At 46.9% G+C, this 17,452-nt stretch overlaps 1 protein-coding gene across 24 annotated transcripts in view; it reads right to left on the reverse strand.

Moving 5' to 3' along the window:
- Positions 1-17,452, reverse strand: part of CAMK2G (calcium/calmodulin dependent protein kinase II gamma) — a 425,093-nt gene that overhangs the window by 273,907 nt on the left and 133,734 nt on the right. The window lies entirely within an intron of this gene.

Genomic DNA, 17,452 nt, shown 5'->3' on the forward strand with positions numbered 1-17,452 from the left:
ATAAATTCAGCGTCTGTTTTCTTAACCAGCGGACAGCCACCACAGGGGACCTCTTTCCAGCTTGCGCTGTCAATGAGGCGCTAGGGGCGCGCAATCGCCGCTAGCGCCTCCGCAACGCAAGCCCTAATTTAAATACTGCATCGCGCCCCCAGGAGAGGTGCCCGGGGGCGCATTAGGAAAGCTGGCGCTGAATACACAGCGCCCGCTTTCAGCGCGAGTCTTTTGCATCGGCCCCAAAGCTAATAGATAGCACATTAAAAACAAATCACAGAACGTACTTTTTCACTCAGCACCCAATTAAACTGTGGAATTTGTTGCCAGAAGAGGTGATGAAAGCAGTTAGCTTAGCTGGGTTTAAAAAGGGGTTAGGCACATTCCTGGAGGAAGAGTTCATAAACCATTAGCAGCCATATAGACATGGGAAAGCCACAGCTTATCCTGGTTATTAGCAAAGAAGATTGGACCTATTCTTGGGAATCCTATCAGGTACTTGTCACCTGGATTAGCCACTGTCCGACACAGGATGTTGGGCTTGATGGACTTTTGATCTGACCCAGCATGGCATTTCTTATGTTCCTATGGGTAGCTAAAACTGCTCTTGTTTAACTAATAACCTCTCTCACATGCCATATCACCCCCAAAAGGCAAACACACTCAGAAGCCTTTCATGAACAATCTTTGCCTATCTTCTCTGCTGTCTCTCTCTCGGAATCTCACTCGGGATTCTTCCATATACCTACAGTTCCCATAGCTTTAGCTTCAGAAAGTATTCTGTAAGTGACATCAGAAAGCAAAATGCCCAGGCTGCTTCTCGTTTCTCTGGCCCTCTGCTCCCAATTCCAGTATAATGGATCCGGCAAGGGCGCACAGCTGACAGAATCACAGCTCCTGCCTCAGACAGGACATAGAGGGCACATGCTGCCAGCAATCCCTGCAGAGAAAAGGTGGAGCGGAGTACTCGGGTTACAGCAGCACCTACAACTTCATGTGACACAGCTTCCAGACCCAGCCCCCCTCTAAAGGCCAGGGGCCAGATCAGGGAATGGAGGAATAAGCAGCAGCTTCTGTCACAAGACAGATGAAGCTATGCTCGCTATTCAAAGTTAAGAGAGGGCACATCACACTATTTTGTCTCCAAGACAACAAAACAACCAAAATTCAAGCAACACTGGGAGAGAGGGAAATGGGTCGAGGGCCTGAGCTACAGCTATGTCCTCTAGAATTGCTGGTGCTTGCCTCATACAGGATTCTCAGCTGATGCCAGTGCTGATTTTACCAACACTGCATCAATAGACATAGGGCCAGTCTATGAGGAAGGATTACAGGTACACACACAGTTGCAATGAGGGTAAAAGCGGGATGGGCTAAACCTATCTAGATGACAAGGAAAAAGTTGATATCCCCAAACTCAGGAGGTCTGAGGAAACGTTTACTCTATCTGATAGGGAGAGCTGACTGCTTTCCAGACGCGACAGTACTAGAAACACAAATTCCCACCTGAATCCTTTTTAAACTGAAGATTTAGGACTACAGTGCACTAGGGCTGTTCTTTCGTTTGGAAATGATGTAGATTATCAAATATTTTCGTGTTGTTTCAAAATGAAATAAAAACGTAAAAAGCTAATGAAATTGTATTTTGTTTCTAATCCAGTTGCTGGTATATACTATTTGCATAGCATGCACTATAATCAGAGCCCAAAATGAAATAAAATGAAATTTAAAAAAAAAGCCTGAACAACCCTCTTCCCCCCCCCCCCCCCCCAAAAAAGGAATTTTTTTGGCATGCATACAAAGCTCACACTAATGAATCTTTACAAAATGTTATCCAGTTTTGTTCAGTAGCCTCATACCACCCATAAACAGTGAAGATCCAAGTTCAAATTCCCTTTCCATCAGGACAGGTCAGGCCTGGAAGTATCACGGAAATGGTGCACTTGTGCTCAGAGAGGAAGGGAAGATGGCCGCCAATACCATAATGGCCCCTGCTATCCAAAAAGGATAAGGAGGCCATGTCTCAGAGGATGAGCTCCTCCACTTCATGAGCTGAAAAGGGCTCTTAGGGCTACCAGGAAGTGTCATGAAGATGGAGAGAGAAAAAGACGAAAGAAATTCAGGACCAAAATAAATACGTCCCTTTTTATAACACGACACAATAGTCCAGATTTTGGTGATCAAACACAATACATTGTGAGGTAGATTTTAAAAGGGTTACGTGCATAAGTTATGTGCGTAACCCTTTCAAAACCCCCCTGTATGCGCCAAGCCTATTTTGCATAGGCTCGGCGGCACGCACAAGCCCCAGGACGCGCTTAAGTCCCGGGGCTTTCCGGGGGGGGGGGGGGGGGGCGCGTCGCGGAGGTGTGCCATTCGGGGGCGTTCCAGGGGCGTGGCCACAGGCGTGGTTCCAGCCCGGGAGCGTTTCGGGGGCATGGCCGAGGCCTCCGAAATCGCTCCCTGGCCGGGGAATCACGCGGAGGCGGCCAGCCAGGACAGGCGTAACTTTTGCGATAAACGTGGGTGGGGTGTAGATAGGGCTGGGGGGAGGTCGAGGGAACGGTCAGCGCGCGCAGGGCTTGGTGCATGCAAGGTGCACAAATGTGCACCCCCTTGCGCGCGCCGACCCTGGATTTTATAAGTTATGCGCGGCTACGTGCGTATCTTATAAAATTCGGCGTACTTTTGTTTGCGCCTGGTGCGCGAACAAAAGTACGCGCGGGCATAGTTTTATAACAATCTACCCCATAATGTGCAGTAAATATCAAGTTTTTCTCCTATTTGAATATTTGGACATGAAGTTTCTTTCATGGGATCTGGTCCCTCAGTCTTGCATAACACCGTGAAGTTCATTCGGGGTCACATTCCTGTAATTTGACTTGATGTCCATGGCAAAATGCACACTTTGGAAATCTGTGAGCTGGAAGAAGCTTCAGAAGGTGGAAAGGAGGCGTCACACAACGAAGTCCAACAGAATACGAGCAGAGGATATGACAGCCAGGATGGAAGACAACAGCCAGGTAACAGGATCAGGGGCGGGGTGGGGCAGGGCAGTCAGTGACAGGGGAACGAAGAGGCAAAACTGTCACGTGGCATGGGGCAGGGGCTGCTCAGTTGAGTGGGAGTGTAGAAGAGTCAGACAGTGGAAGGATGCCCAGCTCTCCACTTCTGCAAGCACTTCCTGGAAAAAATGCAGTAGAATTTAGAAAAAAAAAAAATCCTGAGTGATCTCTCAGATTTATCTTGTCAGCATCACATTAACTGCATGCCACAGCCAGGCTCCTGTGGTAGCTCAAAGGTAGATTCTGCAGCAGTTTCAGAAAATCTGTGGTCTATTTGCATACAAAATCATACAAATACATATTTTATTTATAAAAATACTGTGTTCCTACATTTCTTGTTTTTCCGGATTATCATTTTTATTTTTGGTTGAGAGAAAGATCTTGGAAACCAGTGATGAGAAGAAAGCAAGGAGGATAGAGGATAGGAAAAGGGATCTAGAGGTGAGGAAAGACAGGGAGAGAGACGGCATCTCTGAGGGGATGGGTGGAAGCACAGAAGAGGAGGAATCGGAGAGAGCAGGAGGAGGAAGGATTGCAGCAGCGGAAGGAGAGAGAAGAGAAATGAGGAAAGGAAAGGAAAGGATGCTCCTTCCTTCTCTTACACAAACACACCCAATACCTTCACTCTCTCCCCCACTTCCCTCAATCACAAATCTCACAAATCCCACACTCCCTCTAATCCCCTCACTCACTATCCTCTTCCCATCACCAAGCCCAGATCAGTGCGCGAGATGTGTGGAACGCGATCACCGCTACTGCCAGTTCAACCCAACCCCGTCTCCCAGGGCAGTCCCACTGGGAATTCCAAGAAAGGGCTGGATTGTGCAGTGCTTCCCATGGCACCACATGGGGTAGATTTTATAAAAGTACGCCGGATTTTATAAGATACGCGCATAGCCGTGCGTATCTTATAAAATCTGGGGTCGGCGCGTGCAAGGGGGTGCACATTTGGGCACCTTGCGCGCGCTGCCCGTTCCCTCTGAGGCTGCTCCGAAATCGGAGCGGCCTCGGAGGGAACTTTCCTTCAGCCTCCCCCCACCTTCCCCGCCCTATCTACACCCCCCCTACCTTTATCGCAAAAGTTACGCCTGCCTAACTCGCGCACGCGCTGGCCGGCTGCCGCCGCACGATTCCCCAGCCCAGGAGTGATTTCGGAGGCCTCGGCCACACCCCCGAAATGCCCCCGTGAAATTATCAGGTAAGTAGTAATTTCTCACCCAACACTGTGAAACGCAGAAAACGTTGGTGCTCCAATCAGATGGGAATATGGAGGCATGTCTCGGACAAATCCAAGGAGGTCAGAAATTCCCCTGACTGCACGACCATTATCTCTGAGAGCAGTTTCCATGTGAAAATGAGTCACCCACCAATGACCACTTTGAGATCCAGGATGGGACGAAAGGAGGAAATAAATGGAATATCGACCCATATTCTCTTGAGACATGGGTACTGGAACCACAGCCTTCAAACTGAGGAGCCTTGACAGTGTGCACTCCACTACCTGCTTTTTCTGTGGGGAGTGGCAGGGAGACACCATGAACACGACCCAAGGAACACTGCAAACCTCCAGTGCATCTCTCTCGCGTATCACCTCCAGGACCCACTGATCTGATGTGATTTCGACCCATCTCTGATAAAAGAGAGAGAGATATCCCCCCTATCTCCCACTCCTGGGGGTGAGTCAGCAAACCTTCATTGGGAGGCTTAGGATGTTCCACTACCCAAGCCCCTTCTGGGCTGCTGGGACAAAAGGACTGAGACCTACCGAAAGGCTGGTCCTCTGAAAGTTTGTAGGAGCGAAACTGCTTGGAACCCCTGAGACCCATCATACTAAAAGGGGCGTGGTGACTGCTTCTTATCCTCTCCAGCAATCGAGGAACTGGGGATTCGTCCCACTTACTGGCCAATTTCTCTAACTCGCTCCCAAACGAAAGCGAGCGTTTAAAAGGCAATGTTGTAAGATTAGCTTTGGAGGTCTCATCGGCCAACCAATTTCTCAGCCATAACTGAGGCCTGGCCACTATTACCGAAAGCCACTCCTCTGGCCGAGGTGTAGGCCAAATCACAGCCCGCATCTTCTAAAAAGGCAGCGGCGGGTTCCATAACTGCCCTGGAATTCACACCAGAGTTATCAACCTCCTGAGAGAGAAGCAAACAAGAGTGAGCCACCAGGGAACAACAAGAAGCTATCTGCAAAGTCATTGTCACTGCTTCAAATACTTGCTTAAGGATGGCCTCAATCCTCTTATCATGCACATCCTTCAAGGCCTCTCCTCCTTCTACAGGGATACTTGTCCGTTTAGAGACGGCACAGACAAGCACATTCACTTTCAGAAAACGCAAGATGCTCTCTCACCACTGGATCCAGGGGGTACAGGGCTTCCAAAGTCCGACCCCCCTTTGAAATTTGCCTCCAGGGCATCCCACTCAAGAACGATCAATTCTTGAATGGCCTCCATAACAGGGGAAAAACAAGAGGCTTTACGCAAAGAAACCAAAATGGGATTTTTCTTTGGCTCAGACATGGAATCTGCCCCAGGTACTTCCAGCATCTTCAACATCTGGGAAATCAGGGCCGGCAGTTCATCTTTATGAAAGAACCACAGCACAGTCCTATACGGTTCCAGTCCCGGGGGAATTTCCCCATCCTCCAGAGTGTCAGGATCAGCCTCATCATCAGTGCTATCTGGATTACTATTGGAAGTACCTGCAGTCAATAGAGGTATACTTCGGCGATTAACAATAGTACCGGAAGAGGAAGAGGCCACCGTCTGCAAATGTGATCTGACAGCATTGGACGGGGCTGAGGACTACACCTGAAGAAAAGTGCAATCCTTGAAAAAATTCTACCCAAGAAAAGGCAGAAGGATCCATGCAAAAACCAGAAGGCACTTGTGCGGCACCCACTGAGCTGCCGTCCCCTGCTGAGGACCAGTCAAGGGAGTTCCAAGCTCAGGCGTCCCCTACTGACAGGTCCTTAACCAGGCCAGGAAGAACCCGGCTTAGTAGATTCAGAGGAAGATAATTCTCCCTGAGCCTCTAAGCAGCGCTGGCATAAGTTAGAGGGCACTGCAGGATGAAATGCCTGAATATGACAGGCAGCACACAGAGGGAAAGGTACTTAGGTGTCTTAGCCACAGGCGCCATTAGTCCATCAGAATGCTTAACAGGCAACTGAAAGAATTGCATCCAGCTGAATTCACACTAAAAAAAAAGTTTAGCCGCACAAAATTTAGGCATCCCAAGGCTATGCACCGCAAAACTAAAAACACACTGTCACCATGCCAACCCTGGGCAAAACCAATATGTTCCAGAATGTGCGCACTGGCAGCGCACCCAAAAGAAACTGGGCACACAATTCAGACGCACAGCTGGACACACTTGCACGCACCGACGATGCAACCCAACACACTTTGCTGGACACACTGGATGGACCATTTTGGTCTTTATCTGCCATCATTTAGTATGTTACTATTTCCCACACAGTCTAAGGCCCCAAGCTACGGCCCCTAAAGCCCACTGAATTGAGTTTATCTGAAGCTGAGGGGCATGGGGAGGGACAAGAATATAATGAGCAAAGAGAGAGAAATCGCCTAGTCATGTCTCGCATATTAAAGAGCGTATCTATCTAACTTTGACACCAGTATTAAAATTGCTCCAGATTTATGAATGAAAACATTGCAGTACTTTCAACAAGAAAACTGGTGGAACAAGACTGGAGAAAAATCTTTGAGAAACCACCACCTAAGAATCACAATAAAGGTCCTCAAAATCTATACCGCACCCAGCTTCCATAACAAAACCAGTCACTTCTGCCTTAATGGGCATGAAAAGTAAGCCAGAGAGAGAGTTATGGCACTGTCCAGCCCTTTATCATCCTCCCTTTCTCTCTACCTGTTTCAGCATGAGCAAGGTGGTTTGGGGGAGGTAGAATCTCTCAGTGTTTGCCTGGGACAGGCATGTTTTGTCTCATCCATCTCCATTATCGCTCAGCTCTTTTCCCGTCCTCCTGCCTAATTTATCAGAGCTTTACACAAAGGCGAACTGAACTTTAGCAGCGGATGCTTTTGCTGTGTGCAGTTCATCTTGCAGTACGACAGCTCAGGGGTGGCATGGCATATCACCTCAAATGTCTTTCAACACGGACTGGCAAACCTATTGAGGAGGGCTTTAACTAGGATGGTCGGGGATGGGTGAACAAAACCTAAGGCAAGTAAAACATTAAATACTTATATAAAAATGGGGGGGAAAAAGTGTAATATCTGGAAACTGTGTACACAAATGCTCTCAGTGTGGGAAATAAAGTCTCAGACATAGAGGCAGTCATGGAAGAAGCTGACTTGGATGTAGTAGCTGTCACAGAGACGTGGTGCATGGGAAACCATGACTGGGATACAGTTATACCATGCTACAATCTATTCAGGAAGGCCAGGCAGGAAAGAAAGAAAGAGGCATGGCACTATATATAAAAAAATTAATATTAAAGCAACGGAATTGCAAGGCTTGTGGAGGTAAGGAGAAGGCACTCTGGGTTAACCTGGAAAGGGAGATTGGAACATCCATTTATATTGGTGTAATATATACACCTCCATCACAGAAAGAAGAAATAGATAGAGATTCAATGGAAGATAAGTCACAAAATTGCTATGAACGGGGAAATACTATTGCTAGGGGACTTCAATCCGCTAGATGTTGGTTGGGACATCCGAATTGCAATGTTTTCTAGAAGCAGGGAGATCCTGGATTCTTTGCGAAGAGAACTGTTCTGTCAATTGGTAATGGGAGGGGGGGCAATACTGGACCCGGTGCTTACTAACAGTGACAGGTTCCTCTGATGTAGTGGACGGTCCATCTGGGATATAGTTATATCACCGGAAGATGTGGTTCAATATTAGAACACAGGAGATTGAGGTCCATTTAAAGGAGAGGGTCCTAGACGTCAGCAAAACTAACTGTTAAAATAGGGGGGTATCCCAAGGAGTCGTTAACTGGATGACTAAGAACAACTAACCTTTCTGTCAGGAAAGTAAATAAAGGAAAGAGGAAAAAAGAGGCCGCCTCTATGGTTTTCTAAAGTAGGAACTGAAAAGGTTAAGCGTTCATAAACTACAAGAGATCACAGGAAGACAGGCAACAATATCAAGAAAAGCTTTAAGAAGCTAAAAACAGTCAGGAATGGAAGAAAAAATAGCAAATATAGTAAAATGTTAAGTGTGTTAGTGATAGGAGGATGTGCAAAAATGTCATCGTTATACTCAAGAGGTGACGAGGAGGAATATGTAGAGGCTTAGGAGGAAAAAGTGAAATTGCTCAACAAATATTTGTTTGTTGTTCACTGTGGGTGTTCCATTCCTCTTTCCAGGAGCAGGGACCACATAAGATGAACACAAATAAAGATTAGAAGTGAAGTAAACCTCAACTGATTTTTCAGAAAAGGATGTTCGTGAGGAGCTAACTAAACAAACTAGATGGCAATGGGTCTTACTGAAGTTCTGGCAGCTCTGCTGTTAACTTTTTTCAATGCTTCTTTGGAATCGGAATTAGTTCTGGATGACTGGATATGGGCAGATATGGTTCCCATTCATAAAAGTAGAAGTAAGGAAGAGGCTGGGAACTATAGGCCAGTTAAGTCTGACCTCTGTGGTGAGCAAATTAATGGCATCGATGCCAAAATAAGCATAGTGCAGTTTCTAGAATCCAATGGATTGCAAAATCTGAGGCAGCATGGTTTTACCAGAGGTAGATCTCATTAGATTAATCTGATTAATTTTTTTGATTAGTTGACCAAAGAGTTGGATCAATGGAGAACGCTAGATGTAATGTTCTTGGATTTCAGTAAGGCCTTTGACACAATTCCATAGACGTGACAAATAAACTGAACACTCTTAGTGTGGACCCTAGAGTAACTAACTAGCAGGCCAATACAGTAAAGTGCGGCCGCGGTTACCCTGCTTCTAACCCGCTTTGGCCGCGTTAGACCAACCCGCGATCCACTATCCCTTTTAACCCATCCTTACCGCCTCTTTAAATCAACGGGAAACCCTTTCCGCCCACGGCATGTATATGAGATGTAAACGACCGGATTAGCTATTCCCTCCCATACAGTAACGCGCGCCCCGACTATCGCTTTTTAAACCTGCAGTTTTGCTGCGCGTTTAACCTGCTAACTTACCGCCTACCCTTACCCCTGTGTTAGAGGCAGGGGTAAGGGAAGGCGGCAAACTTTCCCCCAGCCCCAGCCCCCGCTCACCTGCCCTGGCCGCGTCCATGGCTGCCGGTCTCCGGGGCAGGCCCAGTCCTCTCTACCCTCCTCCCGAAGCAAGGCGCAGGTGAAAAGCGACTCGACATGTAAAGTGTAACCAAAGTTAACTTACTTTTCTTGCAGCCCTCTCTGCCCTCCTCCGGAGACGCGCACCGCGGCTCCCCTGCCTCCCGGGGGCAGCTGGCGGCAAAAGCAGCCCCGCCGGCGAAGATGGATGTCCGGCGGTGAAAGCGGCCCCACCGGTGAAGATGGATGCCCGGCGGCGAAAGCGGCCCCCGCCAGCGAAGATGGATGCCCATAGATGCACTACGGGCATCCATCTTCGGCGGGTGCCGCTTTCATCGCCGGGCATCCACTTCCTGGTACCTGTCATTTCAAATGTCATTTGAAATGACAGGTACTAGCACACCCAGGATACTGTATAGGCACTGTATAAGCACCTATACAGTAAAATGGATTCCGCTTCATGGTCGCCCGTTGGACGCGGCTTGCATTTGAATGCAATTTAAATACAGTATCGAGCGGTAGGTGATGCAGACTGTGCGTGCGGCAAACGCGGGTGCGCCCGGCACTAACACACCTCTTTCTACCGCTCCTTACTGTATCGGTCTGTAGGTTAGAAAAGGGGTTAAGTGGGAGGTGACAAAGGACAATGGTAAAAGGAGTTCGTGATGAGGAGGAGGATATACTAACAATATGCCTCAGGGACCTTGGACTGGTTCTTTTCAATATTTTTGTCAGCAATACTGCAAAAGGGCCATCAGGAAAGGTTTGTCTTTTTGCCAATAATATCAAAATCTGCAACAGGGTAGCCAGCCAAGGTATGATAAATAGGAGGAGGAATTTAGCCAAGTTTGAGTAATGATCTAGGGTCTGGTAGCTAGGATTTAATGCTAAAAAAAAAAAAAATGCAGTTATGCATTTAGGATACAAAAACCCAAGGGAAAGATATAGTCTTGGGGGTGAAAATCTTTTAAGCACAAAAGGCAAGCGGGATCCAGGGGTGATTGTATCTGTTGATCTTAAGGTGGCCAAACAGGAGGATAAAAAGACAGCAAAACTAACTTAAACAAAGATGCTTGGCTGCATAGTGAAATAAATGGTCAGTAGAAAAAGAGATGTGATACTGCCCCTGTATAGCTCCTTGGCGAGACCTAATTTGGAATACTATGTACAATTTTGGAGACTGCACCTTCTAAAGCAGTGGTTCTCAACCTTTTTTCTGTCGGGACACACCTGACAGATGGTTCTCACATGCATGACACACTGACCCATGATCGTCACGGGGCTAGATGTAAAAGTACAGTTTGCATCCACGGGAACCCCCCTGACCCACAATAATGCATGAAAAGCAGAATTATGACATTCCCCATACAACTCACCCTACAAAAAAGATATTCTGGTTCTGGTGTCATCTCAGTAACAGCAACTCAAATTCCTTCTACTTCCAGGCTCAATAGCCCTATTTATGAAAAGACAGCAGTTTACACCAATGCATGTCCTCTTGAGAAAACACAACAAATAAGACTGATACAAACACTTTCATGCTAGTGAAATATCTCATCTCGGTAACAGACATAGAACCGACACCTGTATTATAGAATACACTCAAACAGGAGCAACCCTATCTATGAAAAGGCAACACTACAAATATTAAATCAGGCCCTAACAACCAATACACCTCTTATTAGGAAAACAGAACTAGCAAGCAGCTATAGATCCCCACACAGAAATAATTGTAAAACTATACTAATAAGCAGAATAAATGTTTCAAAACAGCTATGAACAGAACAACATCCAACAATTAAAAACTCATAAAAACTATTAAACATTCTCTAAACACCAATAAAATATTTCAAAAAAGCAGACATCACATAATATTAAATAATTAAAATGGCAGTCAATCAAGAAAAATAAACTTAAAAAGCCACCTTTACTTACCCCCTCCAGCACCTCTCCTACTCCCCTTCCACGCAGGCTGTGGCACACACCAGAAGCAGTAGTAGAAGCTAAGCTCTATACTCATGGTCCTCTTCCTTAGTGCCCATGACTCTCACACACACACACACACACACACACACCATACCAGTCATGCCCCCATGACCATTTTCTGTCTCTCTCACACCAATCATCTCCCAGTCTTTGACACACACACACCAGTCACTTTCCTGAACAGTTTCTCTCATGCCATATACACACACAGGCTTCCCACTCCCGTGTTCTACTTACTTATATGTGCTTCTCACTCTCATAATCACTTTCTCTGTCTCACACACACACTCGCCAGTCTCTCACTCCCATGCTTGTTCTCTCCACATGCACAGGCTTCTCATTCCCATAATCACTTTCTTTCTCTCACACACACACCCACAATACACACAAACACACACCAGTCACCTGACCTCTCATGCATATATACACACACACAGGATTCCCACTCCCATGTTCTCTTTCAGATATACAGGCTTCTCCCTCCCATGCTGTGTCTCACACACACCCAAGGTTTCTCACTCCCATGCTCACTCTTCACATGCACAGGCTTCTCATTCCCATAATCACTTTCTCTCTGTTACACACACACCAGTCTCTCTCTCATTTCCATGCTCGCTCTCCACGTGCACAGGCTTCTCATTCCCTGAATCACATTCTCTCTCTCAAATTCACACACACCAGTCTCTCTCTCTCATGCATGCACACAAACACAGGCTTTCCACTCCCATGCTCTCTCTCACATAATCAGGCTTCTCACTCCCATGCTCTCTCTCTCTCACATAATCAGGCTTCTCACTCCCATGCTTTCTTACACACACACACACCCACCAGGCTTCTTATGCCCATGCTTTCTCACACCCAGATTCTCACTTCCATGCTTTTTCTCTCTCTTTCACACACACACATCAGTCACCTCCCTGACTAATGTCTCACACTCTCACATACACATCAGTCATCTCCCTGAGCAGTCACTTTCATTATCTCTCACATATACACACACATCAGCTCTCTGACCAGTTTCAATCACACTCATGCTCTCAATCACACACAGGCTGGCTGGCTGCTTCTCTCTCTCTCACTCACTTCCTCTTCCCCCCCCCCAGCACAAATGGTAGCTGCAGCAGCCTCCTCCTCCTCCAGCCCCCACAGGCCAAGAAAGAAGAATCCCATCGGCCACGGGAGGCTCATGCTGCTGACTCCTTTCCCGATTACCGGCTGCTTCGATTGCTCGGGGGCCGCTGCTGCTGCCGCTGCCATTTTTCCACGCAGCACGGCTTTCTCTCCTTCCCGCGCACCGCAGTCACTTCCTGTTCCGGGTCACGGGGGGGGGGGGGGTGCAGGAAGAAGAAAGGGCCAGCCGTAGGTGCCACTGCTTCTTCTACCACCACTGCCGTTCCCACTGGGCTTGAACGTACTGATAGCCCAATGGCAACGGCAGCAGGGAAGGAAGAGCAGCGGGAGAGACCGGGAGCACGCGACCCACCTGCCGGTGCTTGGCAACACACCGGTTGAGAAGCACTGTTCTAAAGGATAAACGGATTAGAGTCAGCCCAGAGGGTGGCTACTAAAATGGTCAGTGATCTTCATTCTAAAGCATATGGGGACAGACAAAGATCTAAACATGAATACCCCAGAGGATATGCAAGACAGAGGAAATATGAAAGAGACATTTAAATACCTCCAAGATTTCCATGCACAGGAAGCGGACCTCTTTCAAAGGAAAGGAGGTTCTAGAACAAGGGGGGGGTCAAGAGATGAGGATAAAATATGATAGATTCTGGAGTAATCTTAGGAAATTTTTTTTTACAAAGAGGGTAGTAAAAGCATGGAACGGCCTCCCAACTGAGGTGATGGAGACCAAAACATGGGATAAACACAGGGGATCTCTAAGGGAGTGATGGGAATTGTAAAGCTAAATTAGTTGAGTGGATGGGCAGACTAGAAGAACCATATAATCTCTTGCTGCCATCACATTTCTATGTTTAGCTCATCTTGGCCACCAAATCGCCAACACAAGAATCAGAACTACTGTATATCCACTCTGGTATGGGATGTGGCTACCTGCTTCATGCCAAACACCATGAAACTTTTGTTAAGGGTTCCATACTTCCATTAGATATATAGGGAATCCTCCTTCCTCCTAAAACTCTGCAATGGGAGGTGATCAGAGCCATGAAGTATTTTGGTCATGTAGTGAGAAGTAACAGCTGGACAACGGTGACCAGAAGATTGAGTCAGGGTCTCCAAAATATATCAGAAAGAACACTTTAATGAAAAGTACTCCCATACCAAAACTTCAGATTAAGATTCAAGATATGAATTGAAACTGTGGTATTGGCCAGGCCTTGCAATTAGAGGTGTTCATTGTGGATATATTTTGGAGACCCTGACTATATTTCCGGCTTCCTAGGAACAGCTGTAGGCTCACTGTCTTTACCACAAGTACCCTAAAACCTTTAGTTTGAAGTGCCACAATTTTCTATAAGCGTAGCAGCCTGTTTAATCAAAATCTTTCCCTGCCAAGAACACAGTCTGGAACAGATAATCTGTAGAGATCAAAACTTTGGTTCTGAATTTTATTGTACTTCTAAATGACTATCAGTATGACCAAGTCAGTTTTTCAGCCTGGACACAAGCTCCTTGCTTCCTTCTCCCTCATTTGTATTGCAGGGTCACTGCATCTAATGAGGAGACTGAATGTATCTTTTTAGTCCTGATGCATTTAACTGCTACAATTATGAGAATTATTAAGACTAAAATCTCACCTTCAAGAAAAATGGTCAAAATCTTAAGTTTTACCACTTATTACTGCTCTGTATTATTTTCAATAGGTATGGAACGGTGTTATATATCTGGGTATTTTGTTCCATAAGGACTTGGATACAACCCCCATCAGTGAACGTGGAGAAATTTTAAGCAACATACAAGAATTCACAAGCAAATGGATCCCTTTATATATTTCGTAGTGGGGGAGGTTAGAAGCCATTAAAATGATGATTGCCCTAAAGGTCAGCTGTGTATTGATAATGCCCCAATTTTAGCTCCAGATGACTTCTACAAAAGAATAGATAGGCTATGATCAACGTTTTTCACCATCTTTAGCCTTATGAAATTAACATTGAACCAAGACAAAGAAGGGAGGTCAATATTTCCAAATCACAAAAAAGTGGAAAGTATTTTGAGACAGCATGAATAAGAAAGAGATCAGATATTGCCTTTTCCTTTGCATTAATACCTGGTATGGAAGTGCGGAATAAGATCAAAACTCATTTAATATTTTTGCCAACATACAGAGCTCTTCGAAAGTTTGAGATTACTGAAGGAGTAACTTGGCAACAGTCTATAAAAATGCTAATCTGGCATAATTCCTTGTATAAGATCCAGAGAAAATTAATAAACTGGCCAACCTGTCAGGAAAAAGAGAACTGGTTAAATTATGATAAATGGAAAGCATGCTATTTCAGGAAGAAAGGCAAAGTATGACTTGATTAACTTGCAGTTATCAGTGGCTTCAGTTTTGACATTGTATATTAAAAAGTATTGTCAAGTTATCCTTGCTGCTTGTGGAACTGAAAATCTGCAAGTGTGCTCTAAAACAGAATCTCCTAAAATAATTTCACATTTGTTATTGCTATATTAAAACAAGTTTGCAGATTGGATATATAGGGACCAAAAGCAAAGTTGCTCACCTGTAACAGGTGTTCCAGCCACACAAGTGGGTAACATTCCATGGCACCAAGATGGCTAACTCTCTCAGAGCTCAGAAAGACTGAGAAGGTCTCAGCCAGGTAGGCCTTGGATCTGGATTTGATTTTTACTTGGCAGGGGGAGTGCAGAGGGACCTGGGAGGACTCAGCTGGGCCCAATCGTGTAGGCGCCAATCCCATGGTTTTCTTGGGGGCAGACTCCACCACCACTGACTGGTATGGGAGCTGACGCCTCTCAAACCCTTTGGTGGGCTGAACCAGGTACACTGCAAGGTCTTCCTATTTGCCAGGGGTACAGAGGATGGGGTGTTCTCAGAGGTGGACAAAGATCTTTAAAGATGTCATGGACTGGGATAGCCACCCCCTTTTCAGAGCATCTATAAATTGGAGAATCTCCAACATTCATGGTGGGAGTCCTCCTCCGTCAGGAGCTGGAAAGGAATGGACTCTACCATGGCCTGTTCAAAGCCTGCAAACGTCAGGTCCTCGAGAGGGGACAGACGTCTCTCCTCCGGAGGCAACTGCTCAGATAGCGGGTCCTCTGAGTCCTCCGACAAGGACTCTGACATATCATCCCCCCATGGAAGTACGGGGCACCCTCTTCACTTAGGACCCCCAGGCACACCGATAGGGGCGTCCAGACCACAACTGTGGCCTGAGGCACCATTAGCACATAGGGCATTGGAGGCCCCGAGGGCTTCGATGGACCCGGCAGAGGCTCAGGCAGTGCCGGCTGCAAGGTCGGCCACAGAAGCGGTGCCGTCAGGCCCAGTGGCCCATCCTTATCTGAGGAATCTGTGATCAGAATCAGTTCCGACGGAGGCAGCATTGGTGCTCCCTGGAGAATCAAAGGCTCCCAGGGCAGCGACACCAGCTGCATCGGCAGCACATAGAGGAGCCAGTCCAGGCACTCCAGCAACAGCACAAGCACAGACTGCACAGGCTCCAGCAGCAGTAGCGGCCCCGATGGGGCCTGCAGCTTGATGCCTTGTAGGACTCGGCTTACTGCCAACCACACTCTGCGCTTTAACTCCTCCTCAAATTCCACCGAAAAAGGACAGGCAGAAGAGGAGGCGGCAGCGGCATAACCTGGACTCCTTCGGAGCCCCGAGAGAGACTGGTGTCTGAGACAGAGACTGGTGGGGACTGCCTCGGGTCACCACCCTAGATGGGAGGGCGATGCCTCCTCGGGCCAGGGCCGCTTCAGGGGTATCTCGGACAGAGTCAGTATCTTCTCGAGCCTGGCCTCATGTGATGAAGGAGACCAATGACAGCGCTTCCTCGATTTCCCACGATGCTCAGCCCGGTCTTTCCCCAGCGTCGAGGGAGATGGAGATGATCCAGAACTGGAACGAGAGGAAATGGAAGCAGGCAGTTCCCCTGCACCCAATTCGACATGGGGATCCGGTGGAGCCGGGGGCCACTGACTCCCCTTTCCCTAGGGGTGTTGATGTCCCCAAACAGATGCCAACACCGAGAGACCAGACATCCTGGGTCCAAACAGTTTTTCCATTTTAGTCGAGGTGCATGCAGGCACAAGATACAGACCTCATGGGAGGCTGTAATGGACATGGTACAGGGGGCACTGGAGGCACCGGCGAAATCTCAGTGATGCCATTTGAAAAAGTACCCAACAAGCGGTTGAGGGCTGGCGGGGCACCGGGGGGACGGCACCATCGGATATCAACCACACAGAATGTACAAAAAATGTACCACTCACCGCAACACTCTCTAAGGCCGGGACGAGAGACCCCCCCAGCGCGGGAAGAAAACCCAAGACTCGACTGTGGAAGCTTTCCAAAACAGACTAGCTCCACATTTGCGAGACGACAGCTCCGCGGAAAAGAAGAGACTGAAGAGGGACTCCTCGTGGATAGTGGCATGCTGGGCACGCTCAGTGTGCCTAGTCAAAGTTCTAGAAACTTTGACAAACGTTTTCCGTGCTGGGCTCCATTTGTCACCCATGTATGCAGACTATCATCCTGCTTGTCCCTGGAGAAGTATCTGTATAAGTTTAGACGCGCCATAGTGCAGGTCTACACTTTGCTACTTAGCCAGATAAGTTCTAACCGGCTAAGTTACTTATACGGCCAGCTTTGAATATCTACCCCCAAATGTGCAAGTCACATGCAGGCTTCCACCATGCATTCATTTCTATACCAGTACGTTCCTTAAGGTATAGATTATGCAGTATTTTAAATATTCACAAAGTTTTACCTTATAAGAATGTTAAATGGAAATTTCTTGCCTTAAAGCAAAAATGTATGTACCGAGGATGGTAGGTGGGCAGTATTCAATTTTGTTATTTTATTCTATTATTTTATTTGCGATATCATAAATTTGTCAAATGTTTATGTGATCATATCAGTTAAGTGATTCACAAATAATGTTAATTAATTAATTAAATGGATGGATGGATGGATGGATGGATGGAT

The sequence above is a fragment of the Rhinatrema bivittatum genome, chromosome 7, assembly GCF_901001135.1.
Source record: "Rhinatrema bivittatum chromosome 7, aRhiBiv1.1, whole genome shotgun sequence".
NCBI lineage: Eukaryota > Metazoa > Chordata > Amphibia > Gymnophiona > Rhinatrematidae > Rhinatrema > Rhinatrema bivittatum.